We start from the raw sequence: 23,303 nt of genomic DNA, 5'->3' as shown, positions 1-23,303 counted from the left end.
GGGGGATGACCGCGGCAGCTTTCCAATCTTTGGGAATCTCGGACGATACGAAAGAGAGGTTGAACAGGCTAGTAATGGGGTTGCAACAATTTTGACAGATAACTTTCGGAAGAGAGGTCCAGATTGTCTAGCCCGGCTGTTTTGTAGGGGTCCAGGTTTTGCAGCTCTTTCTGAACATCAGCTATCTGGATTTGGGTGAAGGAGAAATGGGGAGGCTTGGGCGAGTTGCTATGGTGGGTGCAGGGCTGTTGACCGGGGTAGGGGTAGCCAGGTAGAAAGCATGGCCAGCCGTAGAAAAATGCTTATAGTTAGGGATGGAAATTTCAGGGTTTTTGGTGGTCTTCCTAAGCCAGGATTCAGACATCCGGGTTGGCAGAGTGAGCTAAAGCAGTGAATAAAACAAATTTAGGGAGGGGGCGTCTAATGTTAACATGCATGAAACCAAGGATTTTACTGTTACAAAAGTCAACAAATGAGAGCGCCTGGGGAATGGAAGTAGAGCTAGGCACTGCAGGGCCTGGATTAACCTCTACATCACCAGAGGAACAGAGAAGGAGTAGGATAAGGGTACGGCTAAAGGCTATAAGAACTGGTCGTCTAGTACGTTCAGAACAGAGAGTAAAAGGAGCAGGTTTCTGGGCGCGATAGAATAGATTCAAGACATCATCTACAGACCAAGGTATGGTAGGATGTGAATAGTGGAGGTAAACCTAGGCATTGAGTGATGATGAGAGAGATATTGTCTCTAGAAACATAATTTAAACCAGGTGATGTCACCGCATGTGTGGGAGGTGGAACTAAAGGGTTAGCTAAGGCATATTGAGCAGGGCAGAGGCTCTACAGTTAAATATGACAATAATCACTAACCAGAACAGCAATGGACAAGGCATATTGACATTAGGGAGAGGCATGCGTAGCCGAGTGATCATAGGAGTCCAGTGAGTAGTTAAGCTGGCTGGAGACATGGCGATTCAGACAGCTAGCGGCCGGGGCTAGCAAGCTAGCAGAAGGGCCTTAGAGGGATGTCGCGATGGAAGAAGTCTGTTATAGCCTCCTCGTGCAGAGCCTCCTCGTGCTGTTACGTTGGTAGTCCAGTCGTGATGGATTAGTAGGGTTCCGTGTAGTAAAGGGGTCCAGTCCAATTGGCAAAATAGGTATAGTGGCCCAAGAAATTGGCCGATGGATCTCTTCAGCTAACAGTCCAATATGCTAGCGGCTAGCAGGCTAGCAGATGGGCATTCAGGGGACGTTGCGACGGAGGGCCTGTTGAAAAAAAAAACCCTCGGGCAGATTACGTCGGCAGTCCAGTCGTGATGGGTACGCAGGGCTCCGTGTAGTAAAAGGGGACCAGGCCAATTGGCAAAATAAGTATAGTGGCCCAAGAAATTGGCCGATGGACCTATTCAGCTAACAGTCCGATATGCTCTAGACAGCTAGCAGGCCGCGGCTAGCAGGCTAGCAGATGGGGGGACGTTGCGATGTAATAGCCGGTTGATGAACCCCCTCGGGCAGTAGCTAGTAGCTAGTAGCTAGTTAGCTGGCTAGCTTCTGTTGGGGTTACGGTTCAGAAGTAAAGAAAAATTCTTTAGAAAAAGCAGATCCGCACCACATTGGGTGAGGCGGGTAGCAGGAGAGTATTTTGAAGTTGAGGTTTAGAAAAATATAAAAAAGATATGCGAGGAAAAAATATATAAAACTATATACGACAAGACGGGGACAAAGACGTCTGACTGCTACGCCATCTTGGTTACATTAGTCATTTTGCTTTGAAAGTTGCTAAACTTGTAAACTCACTTTTGAGAAAATGGCCTTTGAATGTTTTGGTACTACTATTGGAGAGCCCTTCTTTGTCTACACCCATTCAGCATCGTTCACACCCTCTTAAGCTTTAGCCCCACCCATCTCTTTAAGGGTTAATCTGAATGTACTAACAACAGCAGTCAAGCACCCAAGCTAACTTGCTAGCTACTTCCAGACATCTAAGTGAGAGAGAACAGCTCGCTGAACATTACTCGCCCTAACAGAGTTGGTTAGGCAGTTATGTTATCCAGACCGTTGGTGACTGCAACTGTATTGTCAGATTGTCTATTAGTAAATTCAGAGCGTTTCAAGTTCAGAGCGCACACCGGACGCTCTGGCCAATGAGTATGGTTGATCCGAACGTTCTGACCTCACAACGGCAATCAATCACCCAAGCTAACTGGCTAACATTGGCTAGCTTGCTAGCTACTTCCAGAAACATAATGAGAGAACACCCCACTCTGACCATTTTACTTACCCTAGCAGCTGTGCTGCTGGCAACAATTTTTTATTACGTTTTTTTGCTGACGTTTACTGACACCGGCCATATTCAAATTCATCAGTTATTCTGCGCTCTCTGGCACACTCAGATGAGAGTGCTCTGAAATCGAAGTAGATTGCCAGACTGAATTATGAATGCACCCGAAATGGTTACTTGCATAGTGAAGTCTTTTGTTAAGACCTGTAGCTAGCTAGCTAGGTAAACAACGAAGCATAATCCCAACTCATGACGTTACTACCCTGCATGAATCTGCAGGTAATTAACCAACCAGGTTCAATGTTAGCTAGCTAACATTAGGCTATAGCTAGCCAAGCAAATGGCTCTTTCTGTCAAAATTAGAAACGTGTAATATCTGAAAATGTAGCTAGCTAGACTATTTTACCCGTAAACATCATTCATGGTTGGATGCGTCTCCTGTCAGATGCCATGGTTGCCCTCAGTTTGAAGATGTAATCTGGAGACAGGTGTTTTCTCCATCTCTTTAGCTATCATACTCGAATTCAACTGATTTCAAAAATCAGTCCTTCAGAAATTGGAGAACAAAACTTATGCAGTTGTAATACAGAATACATTTTTAAAAAGCAGCATTAGACAGGATTACCTAGACATACTAACCAGCTCAAATAGACAGAAGCGTGCTATATGGCAGACCAATCCAAACTCATCTTTCGGCATGTCCAGCCCACTCATTATCTCAGCCAATCATGGTTAGCGGGAAGGTTGCTGCCTTTTTTTTCTTTGGCTAAACCAACTTGGCTCGTAATTTAACAATTTTATTCGTATTTAAAGATGGCATACAAGTTTGTTATTAAGGCACATGAAAGTTTACATGTTAGAGAAGGCATTTCTGCCAAAAAAGCATTTTAATAACGGCTCTCCTGTGAAGTGGTAACCCGCGACATATGACCAGTTTCCTGAAACGGGTCACAAATGTGGAAAAAGGGAAGGGATCTGAATACTTTCCGAATACACTGTATCTATTGAACTAACCAACTATGGAACTAACCAACTATGGAACTAACCAACTATCAAACTAACTACCAAACTAACCAACTAACCAACGATCTATCTAACCAACTACCAAACTAACCAACATCCGAACTAACCAACTATCGAACTAACTATCAAACTAACCAACTAACTATCGAACTAACCAACTATCGAACTAACTAATCAACTGTCGAACTAACCAACCAACTGTCAAACTAACCAACTGTCGAACTAACCAACCAACTATCTATCGAACTAACCAACTATCGAACTAACCAACTAACTGTTGAACTAACCAACTATCGAACGAACCAACTATCCATGTAACTAACTATCAAACTAACCAACTGTCGAACTAACCAACTGTCGAACTAGCCAACTATTGAACTAACCAACTGTCAAACAAAACAACTGTCGAAATAACCAACCAAGTGTCGAACTAACCAACTAACCAACTATCTATCGAACTAACCAACTATCTATGTAACTAACTATCGAACTAACCAACTATCGAACTAACCAACTGTCAAACTAACCAACTAATTATCGAACTAACTAACCAACTATTGAACTAACCAACTGTCAAACTAACTAACTGTCGAACTAACCAACTATCTATGTAACTAACTATCGAACTAACCAACTGTCAAACTAACCAACTGTCAAACTAACCAACTGTCAAACTAACCAACTGTCGAACGAACAAACTGTCGAACTAACCAACTGTCAAACTAACCAATTGTCAAACTAACCAACTTTCGAACTAACCAACTGTTGAACTAACCAACCAACTGTCGCACTAACCAACCGACTGTTGAACTAAGCAACTATCTATCTATCGAACTAACCAACTATTGAACTAACCAACTATCTATTTATCGAACTAACCAACTATCGAACTAACCAACTGCCAAACTAACCAACTGTCAAACTGACCAACTGTCAAACTAACCAACTGTCGAACTGACCAACTGTCAAACTAACCAACTGTCAAACTAACCAACTGCTGAACTAACCAACCAACTGTCGAACTAACCAACCAACTGTTGAACTAACCAAACGTTGAACTAACCAGCTACCTATCCATCAAACTACCCAACTCTTGAACTAACCAACGATCTATCTATCGAACTAACCAACTATCGAACTAACCAACCAACTATCGAACTAACCAACCAACTGTCGAACTAACCAACTGTCAAACTAACCAACCAACTGTCGAACTAACCAACTATCTATCTATCTATCTATCTATCTATCTATCTATCTATCTATCTATCTATCTATCTATCTATCTATCTATCTATCTATCTGTCTGTCTGTCTGTCTGTCTGTCTGTCTGTCTGTCTGTCTGTCTGTCTGTCTGTCTGTCTGTCTGTCTGTCTGTCTGTCTGTCTGTCTGTCTGTCTGTCTGTCTGTCTGTCTGTCTGTCTGTCTGACTGACTGACTGACTGACTGACTGACTGACTGACTGACTGACTGACTGACTGACTGACTGACTAACCAACTATCCAACTAACCATCTATCTATGTAACTAACTATTGAACTAACCAACTGTCGAACTAACCAACTGTCGAACTAACCAACCAACTGTCGAACTAACCAACTGTCAAACTAACCAACCAACTGTCAAACTAACCAACTAACTGTCGAACTAACCAACTATCCAACTAACCATCTATCTATGTAACTAACTATTGAACTAACCAACTGTCGAACTAACCAACTGTCAAACTAACCAACCAACCAACTATCTATTGAACTAACCAACTATTGAACTAACCCTCTGAGCAACTATTGAACTAACCAACTAACCAACTATCTATTGAACCAACCAACTGTCGAACTAACCAACTATCCAACTATCCAACTATCCAACTATCTATGTAACTAACTATCGAACTAAACAAATATCGAACTAACCAACTATCTAACTAAACAACTATCTATGTAACTAACTATCGAACTAAACAACTATCTATGTAACTAACTATCGAACTAACCAACTGTCGAAATAACCAACTGTGAAACTAACCAACCAACTGTCAAACTAACCAACTATCTATCTATCTATCTATCTATCTATCTATCTATCTATCTATCTATCTATCTATCTATCTATCTATCTATCTATCTATCTATCTATCTATCTATCTATCTATCTATCTATCTATCTATCTATCTATCTATCTATCTATCTGTCTGTCTGTCTGTCTGTCTGTCTGTCTGTCTGTCTGTCTGTCTGTCTGTCTGTCTGTCTGTCTGTCTGTCTGTCTGTCTGTCTGTCTGTCTGTCTGTCTGTCTGTCTGTCTGTCTGTCTGTCTGTCTGTCTGTCTGTCTGTCTGTCTGTCTGTCTGTCTGTCTGTCTGTCTGTCTGTCTGTCTGTCTGTCTGTCTGTCTGTCTGTCTGTCTGTCTGTCTGTCTGTCTATCTGTCTGTCTATCGAACTAACCAACTATTGAATTAACCAACTATTGAATTAACCAACTATTGAATTAACCAACTAACTATCTATCGAACTAACCAACTATCGAACTAACCAACTTTTGAACTAACCAACTAACCAACTATCGAACTAACCAACCAACTGTCGAACTAACCATCTATCTATCTATCTATCTATCTATCTATCTATCTATCTATCTATCTATCTATCTATCTATCTATCTATCTATCTATCTATCTATCTATCTATCTATCTATCTATCTATCTATCTATCTATCTATCTATCTATCTATCTATCTATCTATCTATCTATCTATCTATCTATCTATCTATCTATCTATCTATCTATCTATCTATCTATCTATCTATCTATCTATCTATCTATCTATCTATCTATCTATCTATCTATTTATCGAACTAACCAACTATTGAATTAACCAACTATCTATCTATCGAACTAACCAACTATCGAACTAACCAACTTTTGAACTAACCAACTAACCAACTATCGAACTAACCAACCAACTGTCGAACTAACCAACTGTCAAACTGACCAACCAACTGTCGAACTAACCAACCAACTATCTATCAAACTAACCAACTGTCGAACTAACCAACCAACTATCTATCGAACTAACCAACTATCGAACTAACCAACTAACTGTCGAACCAACTAACTGTCGAACTAACCAACTATCCAACTAACCATCTATCTATGTAACTAACTATTGAACTAACCAACTGTCGAACTAACCAACTGTCGAACTAACCAACCAACTGTCAAACTAACCAACCAACTGTCGAACTAACCAACTAACCAACTATCTATCGAACTAACCAACTATTGAACTAACCCTCTGACCAACTATTGAACTAACCAACTATCTATTGAACCAACCAACTATCGAACTAACCAACTAACTGTCGAACTAACCAACTATCCAACTATCCAACTATCCTATGTAACTAACTATCGAACTAAACAAATATCGAACTAACCAACTGTCGAACTAAACAACTATCTATGTAACTAACTATCGAACTAAACAACTATCGAACTAACCAACTAACCAACTAACCAACTGTCGAACTAACCAACAAACTGTCGAACTAACCAACTAACTGTCGAACTAACCAACTAACCAACTAACCAACTATCTATCGAACTAGCCAACTATCGAACTAACCAACTAACTGTCAAACTAACAAACTTTCCAGCTATTGAACTAACCAACTATCTATGTAACCAACTATTGAACTAACCATCTGTCGAACTAACTAACCAACTGTCGAACAAACTAACCAACTGTCGTACTAACTAACCAACTGTCGAATTAACCAACTACCTATGTAACTAACTATCGAACTAACCAACTAATCAACTGTCGAACTAACCAACTAACTATCAAACTAACCGACCAATTATTGAACTAACCAACTGTCAAACTAACCAACTGTCGAACTAACCAACCAACTGTCAAACTAACCAATTGTCGAACTAACCAACCAACTGTCAAACTAACCAATTGTCGAACTAACCAACCAACTGTCGAACTAACCAACCAACTATCTATCGAAATAACCAACTATCGAACTAATCAACTAACTGTCGAGCTAACCAACTAACTATTGAACTAACCAACTGTCGATCTAACCAACTGTCGAACTAACCAACCAACTGTCGAACTAACCAACCAACTGTCGAACTAACCAACTGTCGAACTAACCAACCAACTGTCGAACTAACCAACCAACTGTCGAACTAACCAACTGTCGAACTAACCAACTGACTGTTGAACTAACCAACTATCCAACTGTTGAACTAACCAACTAACTATTGAACTAGCTAACCAACTGTCGAACTAACCAACTGTCGAACTAACCTACCAACTGTCGAACTAACCAACTAACTTTTGAACTAACCAACTATCTGTCGAACTAACCAACTAACTGTCAAACAAACCAACTATCTATCGAACTAACCAACTATCCAACCGTCGAACCAACCAACTATCCAACTATCCAACTAACCAACTATCTATCGAACTAACCAACTATTGAACTAACCAACTATCCAACTATCCAACTAACCAACTATCTATTGAATTAACAACTATTGAACTAACCAACTATCAAACTAACCAACTTTCGAACTAACCAACTAACCAACTATCGAACTAAGCAACTAACCAACTATCGAACTAACCAACTATCTATGTAACTTACTATCGAACTAACCAACTATCTAATTATCTATCGAACTAACCAACTATCGAACTAACTAACTATCTATCAGTGGTGGAAAAAGTACTAAATTGTCATATTTGAGTAAATGTAAAGATACCTTAATAGAAAATGACTCAAAACTAAACGCCACCCAGTAAAATACTACTTGAGTAAAAGTCTAAAAGTATTATGTTTTAAAAAAAATACTTAAGTATCAAAAGTAAATGGAATTGCTAAAATGTACTTAAGTATCAAAAGTAAAAGTAAAAGTATAAATCATTTCAAATTCCTTATTTTCCTTATATTAAGCAAACATTTTTAATTTTTTATTGACGGATAGCCAGGGGCACACTCCAACACTCAGACATAATTTACAAATGAAGCATTTATGTTTAGTGAGTCTGCCAGATCAGATGCAGTAGGGATGACAAGGGATGTTTTCTTGATAAGTGTGTGAATTGGACAATTTTCCTGTCAAAATGTAACCAGTAAATTTGGGGTGTCAGTGAAAATATATGGAGTAAAAAATACATTTTATTTCGGAATGTAGTGAAGTAAAATTAAAAGTTGCCAAAAATATAAATAGTAAAGTATAGTTCAGATACCCCCCAAAAGTACTTTGAAGTATTTTTACTTAAGTACTTTACACCACTGCTATCTATCTAACACGCACTTTTGGTCTTGTAGTGTATTTAGTTCAGTTAGCCAACACTCTTATCACACCATAAGGCTATCAGACTTTTGATACCAATGCAGGGTGAAAGGGGGCCACAAAATAGTAATTGAAGTAAATTAAATACATATTTCAAACACATGTAACAGAAATACTGCCCATCTCTTCCGCTCCCCCCCCCAAAGAGAGATCCTAATCAAATCTAATCAGACATCCAACACAGTACACACAAGAAAATGAGGGCAGAGTAAACAGTCTATGAAAACAGAAAGATAGTGTGACTTTATGACATGAAACATATTATATGTTGTATTCTAACTATGATCTATGACTGATCAGATTCTGTTTTGTGTTTTTAACTTATGACCATATATTAAGAACATTCCATGACACAGAAGTACAGCCCTAGAAATTACATGGTATGGGGCTTTGTCTATTCTAGAAATTATATTTCTATGTTTAGAACTCTCTGTCTGAAACCTCCACCACTCCCTCTCCCTCCCCAGGTAAGGGTGACCTGATCGGGGCCAACATGTCTATAGATGACCGGGTGATAAAGACCAACGCAGATGTGAAGGCCCTAACCTACTGTGACCTGCAGTGTATCAACCTGAGTGGTCTGTACGAGGTACTGGACCTCTACCCAGAGTACACCAGCCGCTTTGTCCAAGACATCCAGCTGGACCTCACATACAACCTGAGGGAGGGACACGAGCGCCATGTGAGTGACGTAAAACACCTACACAGTTAAACATGGAAGCAGGCACGCACACACACACACACTAAGACCATGCTCAACAAGCTGTATAGGGCCATAAGTAAACAAGAAAATACTCATCCGGAGGCGGCACTCCTAGTGGCCAGTGACCTTACTGCAGGAAAACTGAAATCCATTTTAACTAATTTCTACTAGCATGTCACCTGTGCAAGTAGAGGGGAAAAAACTCTTCATCACCTTTACTCCACATACAGAGACGTATACAAAGCTCTCCCTTGCCCTCCCTTTGGCAAATCTGACAATAACTATTTCCTCCTGATTCCTGCTTACAAGCAAAAACTCAAACAGGAAGTACCAGTGACGCGCTCAATACGGAAGTGGTCCGATGAAGTGGATGCTAAACTACAGGACTGTTTCACTTGCACAGACTGGAATATGTTCCGGGATTCATCCGATGGCATTGAGGAGTACACCACATCAGTCACCAGCATCATTATTAAGTGTATTGACGACATCGTCCCCACAGTGACCGCAAGTACATATCCCAAACAGAAGCCATGGATTACAGACAACATTCGCACTGAGCTAAAAGCTAGAGCTGCCGCTTTCAAGGAGTGGGACCCTAATGCGGACGCTTATAAGAAATCCCGCTACGCCCGCCGACGAACCATCAAACAGGCAAAGTGTCAATACAGGACCAAGATCGAATCCTAGTACACCGGCTCTGATGCTTGTCGGATGTTGCAGGGCTTGTAAACTATCACGGATTACAAAGGGAAAGCAAATCGCGAGCTGTCCAGTGATGTGAGCCTACCAGATGAGCTAAATACCCTCTATTGGTCGAGAGCTTCAAGTTCCTCAGTGTCCACATCGCTAAGGAATTATCATGGTCCACACACAGCAACACCGCCGTGAAGAGGGCACGACAACACCTCTTCCCCCTCAGGATGATGAAAAGATTTGACATGGGCCCTCAGATCCTCCAAACATTCTACAGCTGCACCATTGAGAGCATCTTGACTTGCTGCATCACCGCTTGGTATGGCATTTGCTTGGCATCCGACCACAAGGCGCTTCAGAGGGTAGTGTGTACGGCCCAGTACGTCACAGGTGCCGAGCTCCCCGGCCATCCAGGACCTCTATACCAGCCTGTGTCAGAGGAAGGCCCTCAGAATTGGCAAAGTCACCCAAGTCACAGATTGTTCTCTCTGCTACCACACGGCAAGCAGTACTAATGCACCAAGTCTGGAACCAACAGGACCCTAAACAGCTTCTACCCCCAAGCCATAACACTGATAAATAGATAGTTAAATTGTTAACAAATAGCTACCCGGACCTTCTGCATTGAAGCTTGTTGCACTAACTCTTTTGACTCATCACATACGCTGCTGCTACTGTTTATTATCTATCCTGTTAACGAGTCACTTTATCCCTACCTATGTGTAAATATCTATCTCAATTACCTAAATATCTATCGGTACTGGTCCCCTGTGTATATAGTCAAATTATTACCTCGTACCCCTGCACATGGACTCGGTACTGGTACCCCTGCACATGGACTCGGTACTGGTCCCCTGTGTATATAGCCAAGTTATTACCTCGTACCCCTGCACATGGACTCGGTACTGGTACCCCTGCACATGGACTTGGTACTGGTCCCCTGTGTATATAGCCAAGTTATTACCTCGTACCCCTGCACATGGACTCGGTACTGGTCCCCTGTGTATATAGGCAAGTTATTACCTTGTACCCCTGCACATCGACTCGGTACTGGTCCCCTGTGTATATATCCAAGTTATTACCTCGTACCCCGGCACATGGACTCGGTACTGGTCCCCTGTGTATATATTCAAATTATTACCTCGTACCCCTGCACATGGACTCGGTACTGGTACCCTGTGTATATAGCCAAGTTATCGTTATTCATTGTGTATTTATTCCTTGTGCTATTATTTTTCTATTATTTCAATTTTTTCTCTGTGCACATGCACACACACACACACACACACACACACACACACACACACACACACACACACACACCACACACACACACACACACACACACACACACACACACACACACACACACCAGTATTACTATCAGTGACACCAGTACTGCCATGACACTAGTACCACATAAGTCATGTTTACTGGTATATTATATTTAATGCCAAATTAATACCACTTAACAATATTTTTATTCTAGTCCTGTTGTCACTACTATTAAACATTGTTTCATTTCACAGTAAGAATCGAGGTAGTGTGAGCACAGCGAGAGAGAGACAGAGAGAGTGAAGAGAGGTAGAGTGAGGATATTTATAGAGAGAGAGTGAGTGAGGATATAGACAGAGACAGAGAGAGAGAAGAGAGGTAGAGTGAGGATATATATATAGAGAGAGTGAGTAAGGATATAGACAGAGACAGAGAGAGAGAAGAGAGTTAGAGTGAGGATATATATAGAGAGAGAGTGAGTGAGGATATAGACAGAGACAGAGAGAGAGAAGAGAGGTAGAGTGAGGATATATATAGAGAGAGAGTGAGTGAGGATATAGACAGAGACAGAGAGAGTGAAGAGAGGTAGAGTGAGGATATTTATAGAGAGAGAGTGAGTGAGGATATAGACAGAGACAGAGAGAGAGAAGATGAAGTGCAGAAGTAGCCTGGGCTGCTGCTGTAATTACAGTCAGGTGTGTCTCCTCCTGCTGCCCAAATAACACTGGCCCACTTTCAAACACACACACACACACACACACACACACACACACACACACACACACACACACACACACACACACACACACACGCACACGCACACGCACACGCACACATGCACACACACACATTATTTTCTTCTATCCTCATGGAGACCTAATATTCATTTCCATTCAATATCCTACTTTACCTAAACCTAACCCTTACCCTTACCATAACCCTAACCCTAACCCAAACCCAAACCCAAACCCTAAACCTAACCCATAACTTAACCACTAACCCTTTACCCTAACCCTAATTTTAAACCTAACCCCTAAGCTTAAAATAGCCTTTGTCCTTGTTTTACTATCCTTGGGTGGACTTTTGGGGATTTTAGGTCCCCACAAGGATAGAAGAACCAACACTCACACACACCCTCAGACACTGCTGCAGGGCAACATGTGAAACTAAAGTATTGAGAGCGGCACCCCAAAATAAGGACAGAGACTTGGGGGAAGGTTAGAAGAGGGGTTATCTCAGAAGAGATTTCCTGTAACAACATTATGTATGACACAGTTTTCAGTGGTGTAAAGTACTTAAGTAAAAATACTTTAAAGTACTACTTAAATCGTTGTTTTGGGGTATCTGTACTTTACTATTACATTTTTTTACAACTTTTACTTTTACTTCACTACTTTTACTTTTACTCCATACATTTTCCCTGACACCCAAAAGTACTTCTTACATTTTAAATGCATAGCAGGACAGAAAATGGTCAAATTCGCATACTTATCAAAAGAACATCCCTGGTCATCCCTAATGCGTCTGATCTGGCAGACTCACTAAATACAAATGCTTTGTTTGTAAAACATTTTTTTATCTTACCTTTATTTAACTAGGCAAGACAGTTAAAACAAGTTCTTATTTTCAATGACAGCCTAGGAACAGTTAGTTAACTGCCTTGTTCAGGGGCAGAACGACCAATTTTTACCTTGTCAGCTCAGGGATTCGATCTTGCAACCTTCCGGTCACTAGTCCCACGCTCTAACTACTAGGCTACCTGCCGCCCCACATTATGTTTGAATGTTGCAGTGTGTCCCTGGCTATCCATACATTTAAAAAACAAGAAAATTGCGCTGCCTGGTTTGTTTAATATTATGAATTTTAAAGTGTATTTGAGCAATTACATGTACTTTTGATACTAGTATATTTAAAACCAAATACTTTTAGACTTTTACTCAAGTAGTATTTTACTGGGTGACTTTCACTTTTACTTGAGTAATTTTCTATTAAGGTATCTTAGAGTGTTGGGCCAGTAACCGAAAGGTTGCTGGATGGAATCCCCGAGCTGACAAGATAAAAATCTGTCGTTCTGCCCCTGGGCAACTGTTCCCCGGGCGCCGAAGACGTGGATTTCAATTATGGCAGCCCCCCGCACCTCTCTGATTCAGAGGGGTTGGGTTTCAGTTGAATGCATTCAGTTGTACAACTGGTATCCCTTTCCCTTTCCTTTCCTTTTACTCAAGCATAACAATTGGTTACTTTTTCCACCACTGACAGTTTCTGAGAGGAAGGATAACATCTGGGTTGAGCTGTGCTAACAATATAGACATGTTGAATTCACTCCCTTTTCTCTTCCATCTTTTTACAGGTCATATCCAGATTGTCCACCAAACCATTGGACACACAGGTACTGGCTCAGCAGACACTGGGGGCAGCAGGTAGCCTAGTGGTTAGAGCTGACAAGGTGAAAACCCCGTCTGTGCCCTTGAAGAAAGCACAAAACCCCTAGCTTGTTCCAGGGGTGCCCTACTACTGTGGCTGACCCTGTAAAACAACACATCTCACTGCACTTATCGTACTACTATGGCTGACCCTGTAAAACAACACATTTCACTGTACCTATCGTACTACTATGGCTGACCCTGTAAAACAACACATTTCACTGCACCTATTGTGCTACTTTGGCTGACCCTGTAAAACAACACATTTCACTGCACCTATTGTGCTACTTTGGCTGACCCTGTAAAACAACACATTTCACTGCACCTATTGTGCTACTTTGGCTGACCATGTAAAACAACACATTTCACTGTACCTATTGTGCTACTTTGGCTGACCATGTAAAACAACACATTTCACTGTACCTATCGTGCTACTTTGGCTGACCATGTAAAACAACACATTTCACTGCACCTATTGTGCTACTTTGGCTGACCATGTAAAACAACACATTTCACTGTACCTATCGTGCTACTTTGGCTGACCATGTAAAACAACACATTTCACTGTACCTATTGTGCTACTTTGGCTGACCCTGTAAAACAACACATATCACTGCACCTATCCAGTGTATGTGACAATTATAACTATGATATTGAAACAATGTCCAATATATCCAATAACAGTTCTCAAACATTCCTCTAACAATGTTGGGTCTTTCTTATGTAAAACAAAGAAAATAGGATTGAACTGAGACTTTATAGAGTCAGCGGTTCTAGAAATTATCCTGGGGGTTTTTTGAATGGCCTCCCAGAGCCCCTTTAAAAACTGCCCCAAAATGAATTAGTTTTTATGGTGATGGAGAGATGGGAGGAAGGGTTCGGAGGCAGAAGAAGGAGGGGAATGAGGGATGAGGTGATGGAGGGATATTAATTGGTGGGGGAAGTTTGAATTTAAGAGCTGATTTGATTGACGGACTGCCGGGGAAACTTTGGCGACTCGTTCAATTACACAGCAGAGTGGAGCACCATTCATTATTCACAAGAGGAAGTGATGGAATTAGGAGTAGAAATGTGGGAACAGTATTAGATCAGGTTATTAAACAGAGAGGGGTAGGGGGGCTGCAGTGTGTGAAGGAGGGTGTAGGGGGGTAGTGTGTGTGTGCGAGTGTACATGCGTACACAGAGCCAGTAATAATTTAGACATCAGCTGTTTCAATGAGCGTTTTGAATCTCATTCAGTAGTTGGATTCAATAACCTCAACTGTGATTTTCTTTTGACTAAGAATGAGAACATAGGTCATCAATCAAAAGACATTTCATGCTATTTTCTGCTTATAAATTCCAATTTTATTTACTCCATCAGCATCTCATATTGCATGTGATTAGCAGTCTAGATCTGACTCATTAGGTGTTCAAAGGTTATGACAAACATTGAGGTCAGGTTCACGCTGTTCATTACAGCTAGGGTTGGGTAGGTAACTTTCTAAATGTAATCCGTTGCAGCTACTAGTTACCTGAGCAGGTGCTTGAGTCAGCCTTGGCAGCACAGAACCCTGAGAGAACTTTAGTTGTTATGGAAATAGAACATTCTACTCTGAGGTGGACGTTTGGCTGACACACAGTACAATGGAATCCTGTACTGGTCTCAATGGTGTTGTCTGTTCCAGACAGCCGTTTAGTTATAGGGCGGCGCACAATTGGCCCAGCGTCGTCCGGGTTAGGGGTGGGTTGGCCGGTGTAGGCCCTCATTGTAAATAAGAATTTGTTCTTAATTGACTTGCCTAGTTAAATAAAGGTTAAATAAAATAAATATTTACAGCAATCTTCTGCTCTCTCAATTCCGTAGCGCCCAGATTCATCAGTATAACTAGGCGTCCCCAAAATTGAGTTTGACTGCAAACAGAAGTGATGTTGCCTGTCTGTCTGTGAAATTAAATGAAGACTAAGGGAATGATGTTTAAATTTCCAACAAATGCTCTCTGTCCTACATCCTCTTTCTTTCTCTCCTCGCTCTCTGCAGACAGAGGGGAGAGGCAACGGACGAGTGATCCAGTGCTATCCATCCATCATTGAGAACCAGGAGGAAGAGGAGGAGGAAGATGAGTTGGCATCTGTATCTCCGGAATTGGTGCGGAACAGCGTCCTGTACACCAGAGAGGTGTCTTCTGGGAAGTCTCCACCGGGTAGAGCCGGGATGGGGAGAGAGTTGCACCGCGGCAGAGAAGTAACACACCAGAGCACTAGGAAACTGAGGAAGAAGATCCAGATCCACCAGACAGCTCTCACCACGCTAGACCCCTCCAACCTCAGCCCTAGGTAACAGCTAATACTATCGCGCAATCTACTGACTCGTCAATTATTTTAGTCAGTTGTCTATCAGTCCACATGTCTAATCTGTCACTCTCTCTCCCTTCCCTTCCCCCTCTCTCTCCCTCTTTTCCTCTCCTCCTCTCCCTCCGCTTCTCTCTCTTTCTATTTCACTGTCTCTCTCTCTCTTCTCTCTTCTCCACCTTCCAGGTTTGTGGACGGTACAGAGGATACTGAAGGTACAGAGACGTCTCCACTGTTCTCCTTCTCTCCCAGTCGATCCTGTCCAGTCAGCTGTCCAGGGAATGCACCTGCCACATTTACAGGTCCTCACAACCATAACCACAATGACAACCACAACCCCCACCACCACAATCAAAACCACAACAACAACCACCACCACAACCCCAACCACAACCATCACCATGACCACAACCACCACCACAACCCCAACCACAACCATCACCATGACCACAACCAGCACCACAACCCCAACCACAACCATCACCATGACCACAACCAGCACCACAACAACAACCAGCACCACAACCACCACCACAACCCCAACCACAACCATCACCATGACCACAACCACCACCACAACCCCAACCACAACCATCACCACAACAACAACCAGCACCACAACCAGCACCACAACCCCAACCACAACCATCACCATGACCACAACCAGCACCACAACAACAACCAGCACCACAACCACCACCACAACCCCAACCACAACCATCACCATGACCACAACCATCACCACAACCCCAACCACAACCATCACCATGACCACAACCAGCACCACAACCACAACCATCACCATGACCACAACCAGCACCACAACCACAACCATCACCATGACCACAACCAGCACCACAACAACAACCACAACCATCACCATGACCACAACCAGCACCACAACAACAACCACAACCATCACCATGACCACAACCACCACCACAACCCCAACCACAACCATCACCATGACCACAACCAGCACCACAACCCCAACCACAACCATCACCATGACCACAACCACCACCACAACCCCAACCACAACCATCACCATGACCACAACCAGCACCACAACCCCAACCACAACCATCACCATGACCACAACCAGCACCACAACAACAACCAGCACCACAACCATCACCACAACCCCAACCACAACCATCACCATGACCACAACCACCACCACAACCCCAACCACAACCATCACCATGACCACAACCAGCACCACAACCCCAACCACAACCATCACCATGACCACAACCAGCACCACAACAACAACCAGCACCACAACCATCACCACAACCCCAACCACAACCATCACCATGACCACAACCACCTCCACAACAACAACCACAACCATCACCATGACCACAACCAGCACCACAACCCCAACCATCACCATGACCACAACCACCACCACAACAACAACCACAACCATCACCATGACCACAACCACCACCACAACAACAACCACAACCATCACCATGACCACAACCAGCACCACAACCCCAACCATCACCATGACCACAACCACCACCACAACAACAACCACAACCATCACCATGACCACAACCAGCACCACAACCACAACCAGCACCACAACCACCACCACAACCCCAACCACAACCATCACCATGACCACAACCACCACCACAACCCCAACCACAACCATCACCATGACCACAACCAGCACCACAACAACAACCAGCACCACAACCATCACCACAACCAGCACCACAACCCCAACCATCACCATGACCACAACCACCACCACAACAACAACCACAACCATCACCATGACCACAACCACCACCACAACCCCAACAACAACCACAACCATCACCATGACCACAACCACCACCACAACCCCAACCATCACCATGACCACAACCAGCACCACAACCACAACCAGCACCACAACCATCACCACAACCACAGTTACCTGTCCAACATTATAATCGGTAACATAACTTTTGGATTACCCAAACTCAGTAATTCCATTAAGAGGCACAGGTTAATAGCTGGCACAAAGTCATCAAATCAGATTTTAACCCTAACCTTAACCACACTGTTAACCCTAATGCCTAGCCCAAACCTAAAATAAAGACGAAAAAGCACATTTTTACAATATAGCCAGTTTTGACTTTGCAGCTGTGTTGTCCTCCCAATCAAAGGATCAGACAATGAATCTAGTACTGAAAGCATAAGCTACAGTACAGCTATCTAGCACTGCAGTGCATAAAATGCGGTGAGTAGTTGACTCAAAGAGAGAGAAAGACAATAGTTTAACAGTTTTGAACAAATTGAGAGAGAGAGAGAGAGAGAGAACGAGAGAGAGAGATGCTGAGTTCTTCTGCAAGAAGATAGAATTTACAGTTGGATAAATGTAAACAATAATTTTTTCGCAAGGACTTATACAGGATTCAAAAGGACTCAACATCAAAACCTTCAAACACAATTCTATACCTCAAACATTACTTACCTGAATGGATTATCACTACCAAGGACTACCAAGAAAAAAACCTTCTAACAAACCAAAACCTGCAGAAACACAGCGGAACCTGGAAATACCATCCAACACAAAACTGAGTGAGTAATATTCAGTCTGAACCTACTTCTGAAGCCAAAAAGTAAAAGACAATAATCTGTAGGTAATGTTGTTATATAAAGCTTAATAAATAAGTACACTAACCTACCAAGCTGCTAGGAAAGAAACTGACCTGGCTGCAACTTCAATTAACACTGAAGTGTGAAGTGAGAGGTGTGAAAACCATTGAGCCTAACAATGGCAGGAGATTTTCACAGCCCCCCCACCCCACCCAAATGGTGAGGCCTTTTGAAGCCCCCATGGCTTATCCCTGTCCAGAGGTTATTACAATACAGTACCCCATGGATATACAAAATAACACTACACAGAATAAGTACAAAGAAGCTCCTCATGGACAACCCAGAGATACTATTTGCTGACTGCTACAAAGAGGGGAATGTAAGCAACTTCACTTTCTACACAGACCATCCCCTGGCATGGCACAGTGCTATATTAACCAGACCATCCCCTGGCATGGTGCTATATTAACCAGACCATCCCCTGGCATGGTGCTATATTAACCAGACCATCCCCTGGCATGGTGCTATATTAACCAGACCATCCCCTGGCATGGTGCTATATTAACCAGACCATCCCCTGGCATGGCAAGTGCTATATTAACCAGACCATCCCCTGGCATGGTGCTATATTAACCAGACCATCCCCTGGCATGGTGCTATATTAACCAGACCATCCCCTGGCATGGTGCTATATTAACCAGACCATCCCCTGGCTTGGTGCTATATTAACCACACCATCCCCTGGCATGGCTGCTATATTAACCAGACCATCCCCTGGCATGGTGCTATATTAACCAGACCATCCCCTGGCATGGTGCTATATTAACCAGACCATCCCCTGGCATGGACTGCTATATTAACCAGACCATCCCCTGGCTTGGCAGTGCTATATTAACCAGACCATCCCCTGGCATGGTGCTATATTAACCAGACCATCCCCTGGCATGGCACAGTGCTATATTAACCAGACCATCCCCTGGCATGGTGCTATATTAACCAGACCATCCCCTGGCATGGTGCTATATTAACCAGACCATCCCCTGGCATGGTGCTATATTAACCAGACCATCCCCTGGCATGGTGCTATATTAACCACACCATCCCCTGGCATGGCACAGTGCTATATTAACCAGACCATCCCCTGGCATGGTGCTATATTAACCAGACCATCCCCTGGCATGGTGCTATATTAACCAGACCATCCCCTGGCATGGCACAGTGCTATATTAACCAGACCATCCCCTGGCATGGCACAGTGCTATATTAACCAGACCATCCCCTGGCATGGTGCTATATTAACCAGACCATCCCCTGGCATGGTGCTATATTAACCAGACCATCCCCTGGCATGGTGCTATATTAACCAGACCATCCCCTGGTATGGTGCTATATTAACCAGACCATCCTCTGGCATGGTGCTATATTAACACAGACCATCCCCTGGCATGACACAATGCTATATTAACCAGACCATCCCCTGGCATGGCACAGTGCTATATTAACCAGACCATCCCCTGGCATGGCACAGTGCTATATTAACCAGACCATCCCCTGGCATGACACAGTGTTATATTAACACAGACCATCCCCTGGCATGGCACAGTGCTATATTAACCAGACCATCCCCTGGCATGACACAATGCTATATTAACCAGACCATCCCCTGGCATGGCACAGTGCTATATTAACCAGACCATCCCCTGGCATGGCACAGTGTTATATTAACCAGACCATCCCCTGGCATGGTGCTATATTAACCAGACCATCCCCTGGCATGGTGCTATATTCACCAGACCATCCCCTGGCATGGTGCTATATTAACCAGACCATCCCCTGGCATGGCACAGTGCTATATTAACCAGACCATCCCCTGGCATTGCACAGTGCTATATTAACCAGACCATCCCCTGGCATGGCACAGTGCTATATTAACCAGACCATCCCCTGGCATGGTGCTATATTAACCAGACCATCCCCTGGCATGGCACAGTGCTATATTAACCAGACCATCCCCTGGCATGGCACAGTGCTATATTAACCAGACCATCCCCTGGCATGGCACAGTGCTATATTAACCAGACCATCCCCTGGCATGGTGCTATATTAACCAGACCATCCCCTGGCATGACACAGTGTTATATTAACCAGACCATCCCCTGGCATGGCACAGTGCTATATTAACCAGACCATCCCCTGGCATGGCACAGTGCTATATTAACCAGACCATCCCCTGGCATGGTGCTATATTAACCTGACCATCCCCTGGCATGGCACAGTGCTATATTAACCAGACCATCCCCTGGCATGGCACAGTGCTATATTAACCAGACCATCCCCTGGCATGGCACAGTGCTATATTAACCAGACCATCCCCTGGCATGGACAGTGCTATATTAACCAGACCATCCCCTGGCATGGCTATATTCCCATCCCGGCATGGTGCTATATTAACCAGACCATCCCCTGGCATGGCACAGTGCTATATTAACCAGACCATCCCCTGGCATGGCACAGTGCTATATTAACCAGACCATCCCCTGGCATGGCACAGTGCTATATTAACCAGACCATCCCCTGCATGGCCAGTGCTATATTAACCAGACCATCCCCTGGCATGGCACAGTGCTATATTAACCAGACCATCCCCTGGCATGGCACAGTGCTATTTTAACCAGACCATCCCCTGGCATGGCACAGTGCTATATTAACCAGACCATCCCCTGGCATGGTGCTATATTAACCAGACCATCCCCTGGCATGACACAGTGTTATATTAACCAGACCATCCCCTGGCATGGCACAGTGCTATATTAACCAGACCATCCCCTGGCATGGCACAGTGCTATATTAACCAGACCATCCCCTGGCATGGTGCTATATTAACCAGACCATTCCCTGGCATGACAGTGCTATATTAACCAGACCATCCCCTGGCATGGTGCTATATTAACCAGACCATCCCCTGGCATGGCACAGTGCTATATTAACCAGACCATCCCCTGGCATTGCACAGTGCTATATTAACCAGACCATCCCCTGGCATGGCACAGTGCTATATTAACCAGACCATCCCCTGGCATGGTGCTATATTAACCAGACCATCCCCTGGCATGGCACAGTGCTATATTAACCAGACCATCCCCGGTCATGGCACAGTGCTATATTAACCAGACCATCCCCTGGCATGGCACAGTGCTATATTAACCAGACCATCCCCTGGCATGGTGCTATATTAACCAGACCATCCCTGGCATGACACAGTGTTATATTAACCAGACCATCCCCTGGCATGGCACAGTGCTATATTAACCAGACCATCCCCTGGCATGGTGCTATATTAACCTGACCATCCCCTGGCATGACACAGTGCTATATTAACCAGACCATCCCCTGGCATGGCACAGTGCTATATTAACCAGCCCATCCCCTGGCATGGCACAGTGCTATATTAACCAGACCATCCCCTGGCATGGCACAGTGCTATATTAACCAGACCATCCCCTGGCATGGCACAGTGTTATATTAACCAGACCATCCCCTGGCATGGCACAGTGTTATATTAACCAGACCATCCCCTGGCATGGCACAGTGCTATATTAACCAGACCATCCCCTGGCATGGCACAGTGCTATATTAACCAGACCATCCCCTGGCATGGCACAGTGCTATATTAACCAGACCATCCCCTGGCATGGCACAGTGCTATATTAACCAGACCATCCCCTGGCATGGCACAGTGCTATTTTAACCAGACCATCCCCTGGCATGGCACAGTGCTATATTAACCAGACCATCCCCTGGCATGGCACAGTGCTATATTAACCAGACCATCCCCTGGCATGGCACAGTGTTATATTAACCAGACCATCCCCTGGCATGGTGCTATATTAACCAGACCATCCCCTGGCATGGTGCTATATTAACCAGACCATCCCCTGGCATGGCACAGTGCTATATTAACCAGACCATCCCCTGGCATTGCACAGTGCTATATTAACCAGACCATCCCCTGGCATGGCACAGTGCTATATTAACCAGACCATCCCCTGGCATGGTTCTATATTAACCAGACCATCCCCTGGCATGGCACAGTGCTATATTAACCAGACCATCCCCGGTCATGGCACAGTGCTATATTAACCAGACCATCCCCTGGCATGGCACAGTGCTATATTAACCAGACCATCCCCTGGCATGGTGCTATATTAACCAGACCATCCCCTGGCATGGCACAGTGCTATATTAACCAGACCATCCCCGGGCATGGCACAGTGCTATATTAACCAGACCATCCCCTGGCATGGCACAGTGCTATATTAACCAGACCATCCCCTGGCATGGTGCTATATTAACCAGACCATCCCCTGGCATGGCACAGTGCTATATTAACCAGACCATCCCCTGGCATGGTGCTATATTAACCAGACCATCCCCTGGCATGGCACAGTGCTATATTAACCAGCCCATCCCCTGGCATGGCACAGTGCTATATTAACCAGACCATCCCCTGGCATGGCACAGTGCTATATTAACCAGACCATCCCCTGGCATGACACAGTGTTATATTAACACAGACCATCCCCTGGCATGGCACA

At 43.8% G+C, this 23,303-nt stretch overlaps 1 pseudogene; it reads left to right on the top strand.

Annotated features, from left to right (window-relative positions):
* Positions 1–17,784, top strand: part of LOC106570510 (vegetative cell wall protein gp1-like) — a 50,217-nt pseudogene extending 32,433 nt beyond the window's left edge.
* The last annotated feature ends 5,519 nt before the right edge of the window (positions 17,785–23,303 follow it).

The sequence above is a fragment of the Salmo salar genome, chromosome ssa14, assembly GCF_905237065.1.
Source record: "Salmo salar chromosome ssa14, Ssal_v3.1, whole genome shotgun sequence".
NCBI classification, from domain to species: domain Eukaryota; kingdom Metazoa; phylum Chordata; class Actinopteri; order Salmoniformes; family Salmonidae; genus Salmo; species Salmo salar.
This window is presented reverse-complemented; position numbering and strand designations above follow the sequence as displayed.